Below are 8,796 nucleotides of genomic sequence, written 5' to 3'. Positions count from 1 at the left end.
AGTGACGAGAGACACTATCTCTTCAAGTATGTTGGTTACTTCCTGGGGAAGGAGAGTTCCTGCTTTGAACTTGGCACTGAAGGATCTCTGAGGAGACCTCAGGCAGCTTCTACTCAGAATGGTCACATGGGTAAGTTAGGCTGACTTCCTTGGCCTACCTTGGCATTTCCAGACTCTACCTTTAAGTAGGCTCCGGCCTACCTGATTGCTAGGCTTGTAGCCTAATTTATTTAGCCTTTTAACCTTCTCTCTCCGTCTGGACTAGCCTCTCCCTCTCTCTATTTCCTTACCTTTTACTTTCCTAATTGTAAATAAACTACCTTAAACCCAGTCCTGACTTGGGTCTATTTTAATTAGGGAACCAATCTGAATTGTTGATTCCTGATGGCCACACTTTAATTATATATCTATAAATACCTAAAATCTCCCTCTTACACAGCTAGGAAGTGTTTGAGGCCAGATTTGAACATAAGATGCCTTGTCTCTAGGCTGGGTCTTTATCCACTGTTACTCCAATCTTTAAGGTAAATTTATAGTTCATAACTTTTTGCTTCAGGAAAGATAAAGATACACAAGATAAGGAGATGGGAGGAAAAGGTATCACTTTTTTTATAGTAAGATACATTTTCCATATTGTTAATCTTTTAAGAAACTAGAAGATGAATTCAATTTAATAATGACAATGTTGATTTTTCTTGTTGCTAATATTCAAAACCACATGAAATATGGACAAATCTGAACTCTGCAACATCCTAATCATAAGCAGATCATGACCACTTTGTGCCTTTGGTTTCATTATTAATTTTTTTAAATTTTGTATTCCTTTTTTTCAATTACATGTAGAAAAAAATTTTAAACAATTGTTTTATGACTTTTTTCAATCCAAATTCTTTCTCTGTCCTTCCTTCCCTCCCTCTCCAGATAGTAAACAATCTGACACAGGTTATTTCAATGTTATCATGCAATGCACATTTCCAAATTTCTCATGTAATGAAAGAAGACATATATGAAAGAAGACATATAGTTCGCATGCAAAAAGAAACTCGTGAAGGAAATAATGCAAAAAATGGTATAAATCTGCATTCATACTGTGATGGTTCCTTCTATGGCTATAGATAGCATTTTTCATGATTTCCTTGGGGTTTTCTTTCATCCTTGCATTACTAATAATAGTTGATCATCATACAATATTTCTATTACTTTGTACAAAATTCTCCTGGTTCAGCTCACTTCACTTTGCATCACTTCATAAAAATCTTTCCAAGTTTTTCAGAAATCATTCTCTTTATCATTTTTTATGATACCATGGTATTCCATGATAACCATAGTAACATTCCATAACAACTATACAACAACTTGTTCAGCCACTCCCCAATTGATTGATATTCCTTCAGTTTCCATTTTTTTCCCACCACAAAGAGAACTGCTATAAATATTTTTTTATGTGTAGGTCATTTTTGGCTTTCTTATTCATAAGATGAAAAGAATTTACATACCCAGAAATGTCACACAATAAATAATATTGATTTTCCTTCCTAGCAAAGCAAAACAATATATCTCTTATTTCCCAAACTCTGTGCAAAACTATTTTGAACTTGAAGGCAAAAAGTTATGTGTCAAGAAAGTCACATGGTGCTCCAACATTCCAGGGAATTGCTACACTATTGCACCTTTATGCAAAAACATGGGTTTTATAATCTGTGGGTTATAACCAAGCCATTGGTCTTAGTATGAGCTCTTTGAGTCATTGACAAAGAAGCAGTTGCCAGACTTAAATTAACTCTTGAATTACAAATACATAATACTAATTTTTTTTCTACACATGTTATATTACAGAGGCTATCCTTAGTCTCCAAAGGGTACAAATTCAGTTGACTATCCTGAGGCATTCCCAAACACTGGGTACACTAAATAGATTGCAAGATAATATCAAGCATATTGTTTGTAGTGGGATCAATATCCTGATCTCTAGCCCCATGCAAGTTGGGCAAGTTTTTCCTTAAAAGATATTAAAATCATCCCTGAGATTTGATTGGCTCAATGACTAAAAGTTCAGGCTGTTGACTTCATTTTCTAGTCTCCTGAGTGCAAAACAGTCAAGAGCTCCAGGCATTCCCTGACACTTGTCTGGCAAGATCATGATAATCAACTTAGGCAGAGGCCCTTGCTTCAACTAAATCATTTCAGAATATTCTCAAAACATGTCCTTGTTGAATGTTTTTGTCCTTCAATGACTATGTAAATCTCATTTTGTTAACTATTAAAGGACCTATGAGTACCTCATTTCATATTAATATCAAATATAAACTTCAAGGGGCCTAAACTAGATTTGGTCCAGTCTAAAAAATATCTATCATCCAGAAAATGTTCCCAAATGCTAGTCTCTCAATTTTTAATATAATAGTGATGTCTTACTAAAGGTAGGAGTTGAATCAGATGACCTTTGACATCTCTTCCATATAAGATTCAATGCTTCTAGAGAATTGTGTAAAATTTTCTACCTAAAAGGAGGTAAGATTTATTTGGGGACACAATAAGTTTAGGGCTGATGTAAACACAAAGGATAAAGTGTTGTACCCTGGATTCAGAAAAACCCAAAGTTCAAATCTAGCCTCGGATATTTATTAGCTGGACAAATCACTTAATTTCTGTTGCCTCCATTTCCTCATGTATAAAAAGGGATGATAATAGCACCTTCCTCCCACAGTTGTAAGGATCAAATGAGATGACTTGTGAAGTGCTTTGCAAACTGTTGCAAACTATTTGCAAACAAAGCATTACATAAATATTAGTTATTACTGTTATTATGAAGATAGTAATTTGCTGAACTGGCAACTTTTTTTAAGATTCATGATTAGAAAAAAAGTGAAGAAACATGCAACTTAATCAGCTGATCATAAAATTCCAGATATTCTTTCAGGTTCTGAAACTTTGCTCACCCTGATTACGTCTAGAAAACAATTGACCCTTTGTTCTTAGGACTAACCTCAAAATGCCTATTGGCTTCTGGAACCTAGTGAGATCAAGACAAGAAGTGCCATTAGCAAGTTTTCTTTAGACGAGAAGAAGGAGGGAGGAAAAGAATTTGGGATGGAAAATAATTTTTTTTAAACAAGAAGTGAAGAAAAAGAAACAGAAGGCCCCAGTGGGATTTTCTTCTTTTTGTCTTTTGTCTGATTTTGTGGTATGCACAGTCTAAGCTGCTGAAGGTGGTAAGCACTCAGAGGAGCAAGAAAATTCCATTAATTTTGGAATACTATGGTTGATTGGCCTCACAGCCAAGGCATTCAGTATCTTATGTAGTTGTTTTTCCATGTGGGCTTCCAGCACTCTGAAGGCTAGACTTTCTGGCTCCTACTCCATGGGATGCAGCCCGATTTGTCACCTTTACCCCTTATGAAAATACACTTTGTACAGACTGGAAAGGAGAACACAGGAGGGAAAAGGAAAAAGTGGGAGGACTATCAGGTAAATTACTTTTAAAAATAGAAAGAATGTACCCTGCATAAATCTGTAATAGAGCCCTGCCTGAGGACATTTTGGGTATTAACTTTATCTGGTATCATTCTGAAATTTCCTTGGGTTGGCCCTACCCAGACAACATTTGTAGAGACTCGAGGCTGTCTTCCCATTAAGGGGGGAAAAAAGAGACAGATTTCAAGAACTATTTCTGGACAAATGATTTCATTTAAAAGCCACTTTTCACATTGTCTTCCTTTTTCCATAGTATATTTTAAAGAGTTGGCTGTGCCTTCTACCATGGAGCCAAAAAGACCCTACTGAGAGAAATGTGAAAAATCAGGTCTTCAAATAGTTTCACTAAACTGACTTGGAAAGAAAAAGAAGCATCTATCCCTACCTATTCTTAAACTGTTTTAAATCCATTAACTGAACCTTATTTGAGCCTATATCACAACTTGGAAACTACTATACAATCATGTCACCTTGCCATCAACCACAAAGATAGAATTAGAATTAGGAACTACAAAACTCAAAAGGAATGCACTAAGGTCATCAGTAAAGGAAGACATATAAGACAGAACAAATGAATTTAAAGAAAAGAAAACAGGCTATATAGATTTCCATTCATATTAAATAGGAATAAACTTACTCCATCACTCCTCCTCACAAAATGGTTTCTTTCAGGTCAATTAAGAAATAAATACTTTGCATTCAGTGCAAGTCAAAAAATATCTATTGGGTTCCTGCTAGGTATAGGCATAGGGGTTACATGCTAAGGGACATAGGAAAACAAAATATGACACTTGATCCCTGCCTTCAAGGAGTTTGCAATCTAGATGGAAGCATAAAATAGACACAAATAGCTATAATACAAAACAGAATATGCGTATTAAGACATGAAAAGTAAAGTGTTGTAAGATTTCAGAGAAGGAAGTATGACACAGCTATTGAGTATAAGATTAAATTTTCAAACCATACTTTTGTTGAACAAGAATAGAATGTTACACTCCAAAACGTATGTTTTTAATTTTAAGATCCTTTCTTGTATATTTTTGAATGCTTTAAATACAAAAAAGCCAAATGTAAACTAGCCTGCTCTCAGTCTACAGTGTCCCCAATAATAAAAAATAGTGGATAATGAAAAATTCACCAATTCATTTACATTTTGGCTGAAAATTTCATTTCTTAATTTTGCTTATCTTAAGTCTTCTTTCTCTGTGATATATCAGTTGTGTAGGAGGAAAAGACTTGTCTAGGAACATGCCTGGGAATTGAGGGGGAAGTTGAAGATTAAATGTTTTCTAGGTAGATCATTCACATGCATTTAAAGATGAGTAGGTTTCCATTAGGAATTACAATGACAAATAGGTGTATTCATGTGGTAGGCTTTATTTCTTAGCTCAGAGCTCAAGTCTGACAGCATTTCTGTGAGAGGGTATTTTGGTCTTCACTTTTACAGATGGGGTAAGTGAGTAATAGAGGGGATAAATAACTGATGTATATATAATGAGTCAATGGGAGAAGCAATTTCTAATTTTCAGTACTATTGATTGTAGACCAGAATTAAGAGAAAAAGCTTTACATTACAATCAAAATAAAAATCACAAGTGCTTTCTTTTTTTTGTACAATACCATGATTTTATTAGTTTGTCAGTTAGGATTTGAATTATACCCCCTGTTTTGTTTTGTTTTGTTTTTCTTTTAAAAACTCGTACTTTCTGTCTTAGATATTAAATATTGGTTCCAAGGCAGAAATGCAGTAAGAGCTAGGTAATTGGGGTTAAGTAACTTTCCCAGAGTGACACAGCTAGGTGAAGTCAAATTTGAACCAAGGACCTCCCACGTCCAGCTCTCTATCCACCAAACCATTTAACTGTCCTGCTAGTCTTAAGTATAAGAACTACTCTCCATCCACTATGTCATGCTATTCCTTACTGGAAAAGCACTAATCACACTTCACAGGGCATAAAGAATAACAGAAGCTGATTTGCATAATTCAAAAGAGCTTGTCCCTGTCCCCAAAGAAAGACTGCACTAAATTCAAAGGTGAATTCCTCTGAAATCCTTTGCTCTAATTCCTCAATTGCTTAAGTATGCTCTAAAGAACTTTCCCAGACTACTACTATAGTAGTATACTTAAAACACACATTTAACAGAGATGGTGACAACCACAGATTGGTGAGCAAGTGAATTACATCTCTTTCTGGTATTTAGTTTGGAGGTTATTGTTTGTTTCAATTGTTGCCTTTTCATTTGGTGTCACTTCAGTAAAATCTCCCAAATGGATGAGGAACTAAAAGGAGAGAGAGGATAAAGAATGAGAAAGCTTAAATCTATTTAGATGGGTAAATACCCTTACAAATAATTTGTGCAGTACAACTGTAGAATTCAGGTCTCAGATAAGGATTTATGGATTAGTATGAATGCGTGAATTCAAAATAGCTTTATTCTTGTGGGTAGTAGTCAAGGTTGTAGAGCCCTGATTCAAACAGCTGTTGGTAGTTTTCCATCACTTTTTATCCTCTTTGGCTCTTTGTCACTTGTGTCCCATAAAAACACCCACAACAAAGAAGATAAGTACTTTTTCTCCTGCCACCCACTAATCAAATGGCATGTGGGGACAAAGGTTGGAAGGTCAAACACTCTTTCCCTTTTGTTTTTTATGTATCCTTCTGCATAAATATTTCTCAAAAAGTCGTTGACTCTCCATACTATAAAATGTTTAACGGTACACTTATAGGCACACAATGAAATGAATGATCTCACCTTGCCAATCTTAGAAATAAAAAACCAGGAGAAATTTTCATGGGATTAATTATAAAGTATGCTGGAACAGACATTTAAAGTAGGACTAGCTGCTTAAGGATTATCTTCTTGGTAACTAGAAGCTAACATTCCTGAAACACATCTTTGTGTTTGAGTCCAAATGTCTAAGTATAATTTAACCCACAGAAACAAAAAATTCCTATAATTATGTGGATCAAAAGTCAAATTTTCTCATAACTATTATGGTACCATAATACATAATTTCTTTTTTTTTTTTGCTAGATCTTACTAAGAAAGATACAACACAAACTCCCTTTCCCCCTCTTATAAAAAGAAAAAAAAGGAAAAACTTGATTTCCCCCCTTCCTTTCCAATAAAAGGGATGAAAACTGCAATACTCTTAAAATGCAGAAAACATGCAGCAAAATTTTTTGGAGGGAAAGCACTTTTAGTCATTTACCACCACCACCACCATTTCCAATATTGTTTCCTAAAAGATAACAAAAATCATTAACATACACCCAGTTGACTTAAGATTGACTTTAACTTAGATCAATGCCCAACTCCTTTTTTCCCCTCCACTTTCTATACTTGAAATTATATTATTAGCAAAGGCTTTTTTTCCTTAGATGATTTATGTGGGTATACAAAAAAGGCAATATATTTTAGGTGGTAGCATTCATGTCTATATTTGATATCTATCTATCATTTTATACATAATCCTTACATGAGGATAAAATATAAGAATTTTATCTCTGAACAGTTTTCAGAAATTATCCAATTTATTTGAGTAATATAACCCTGAATGTGCCCCTTCTAACTACAAAAACAAAATTAACTCTTCAATATAATTAAAGATTTAATGTGATTTAAAGGGAACTGAACAAATGCTTCCAAGGACTAACATCCATTTATAGAAGCATATTTTGGCCCAAGAGTAAAATAATTGTAATATGGGTACATAAATCTCTGATATGAATAATATTAAAAGATCAAAAATGAATGGGGCAAACTTTCAGTGTGTCAAGTTTGTAAGTTCTACAAATCTCTCTAAAAGTTCCAAGATCTGTTACTTCCTGCTTGGCATTATAAGAATACAAAAAAAAATGTAACAACCAAGTTGTAATATTAGTTATTTCAGGAGTGACTTGTTCTAGGACCAAACTGTTCTTTTCCTCCACTTAGCACAATATGCTTTCTAAGTAGGTGATTTCTGCATTAAGTCAGCAGCCATACCAGAGAAATGAAGAAAACCCAAGGATATATCTGACTTAACTTAATAAAACTGACATGACATATTTGTTGGGATTAAACTATAGATTCCAATCAGCTGGCTCTCCAACAAGATTAAGGAATACCACTATTGATTTGGACCCTAAGCACTACTAATTAGCCCTAGTATGGGATTATTTCTAGCTTTGGGAACATTGCTGATCCCTAACATCCTGAGTGCCAACAATTGAAATACAAGAAAGGTTTTTGGTTCTCCCATTCAAACAGAAAAGAATCTTACTTCCTCATGTAAACAAAAGAGGTCTTATCAATTTTTTCTAGTTGCAAATTTATACCACCAGAGAGTTATGGGGTCAGAGACTAAACTTAATGATTTAACTTTTTAAGAATCCTCAGCCTTGGTTCAGTGAAGAGACTTTATTTGCTCACAAGCTCAGAATGAGAAGAATACTTTTCAAATGGGTGATTCATCTATCTTTTTGAAGGTTTCACTAACAACAGGAAGGGGCAGATACCAGACAAGCCATAGTAATTCAGGGTCAGTGATGACCTAGAAAGCTCTGAGACATCTTTAAACAAAACAATGAAACAACAGTAAATTTTCCTTTTCTAATAAAAATAATTTCTGAATAAAATTACATAAAGCATATATATACATATAAGAAATTCACTAGTATACTGTCTATCAGGGAATCTGTTTAATTTCAGTAAATGTTAATAATGATATATTTTTCTAAACAAGTTTATACACTTGTTTGTTTTGAAGTTTGGTTAATGAGAATCAAAGAAGCAGAGCCAAGATGGAAGAGTAGAAATCAATTCTCTCAGAGAATTCTCTCCAACAAATCTTAAAATAATGCTTCAAAACAAATACTAGGGTGACAGAATGAATAAGGGGATGGAGGGAAGCAATTTGCCTGCAGGAAGCAACTTAGAAAGTATACAGAGAGGGTCTGTTTCATGGGGTGAGAGGGGAATGCAGCTCGCAGCAAAGCCAAACCAAGGAGTACCAGCTCAAGCCAAAAGCAAGGCTCCCAACTCCACCCCCTATGTGTACTCCAGGTTCTGATCATAGGCCCAAGCCAACTTTGAGATCCCCAGACCCTGCCTAAGCCAATAGCTGAGCACCCCAACCAACCCTTAAAGTTCCAAGCCTTAGTACAAGCCTACAGTTAGGACCCAAGCCCTAGCACAAGGCAGTGCACCTAGCTGGTGGAAGCCAACAGAAACCCCACAGCCCCTGCCCAAGCCTGCAGTGAGGATCCAAACCTCAGAGCAAGGCAGTCAACAGTGTACCTGGCCAATTTAATCTCAAAGTAAAGCCCAGAGCCCCTG

The sequence above is a fragment of the Gracilinanus agilis genome, chromosome 3, assembly GCF_016433145.1.
Source record: "Gracilinanus agilis isolate LMUSP501 chromosome 3, AgileGrace, whole genome shotgun sequence".
Taxonomy (NCBI): Eukaryota; Metazoa; Chordata; class Mammalia; order Didelphimorphia; family Didelphidae; genus Gracilinanus; species Gracilinanus agilis.
This window is presented reverse-complemented; position numbering follows the sequence as displayed.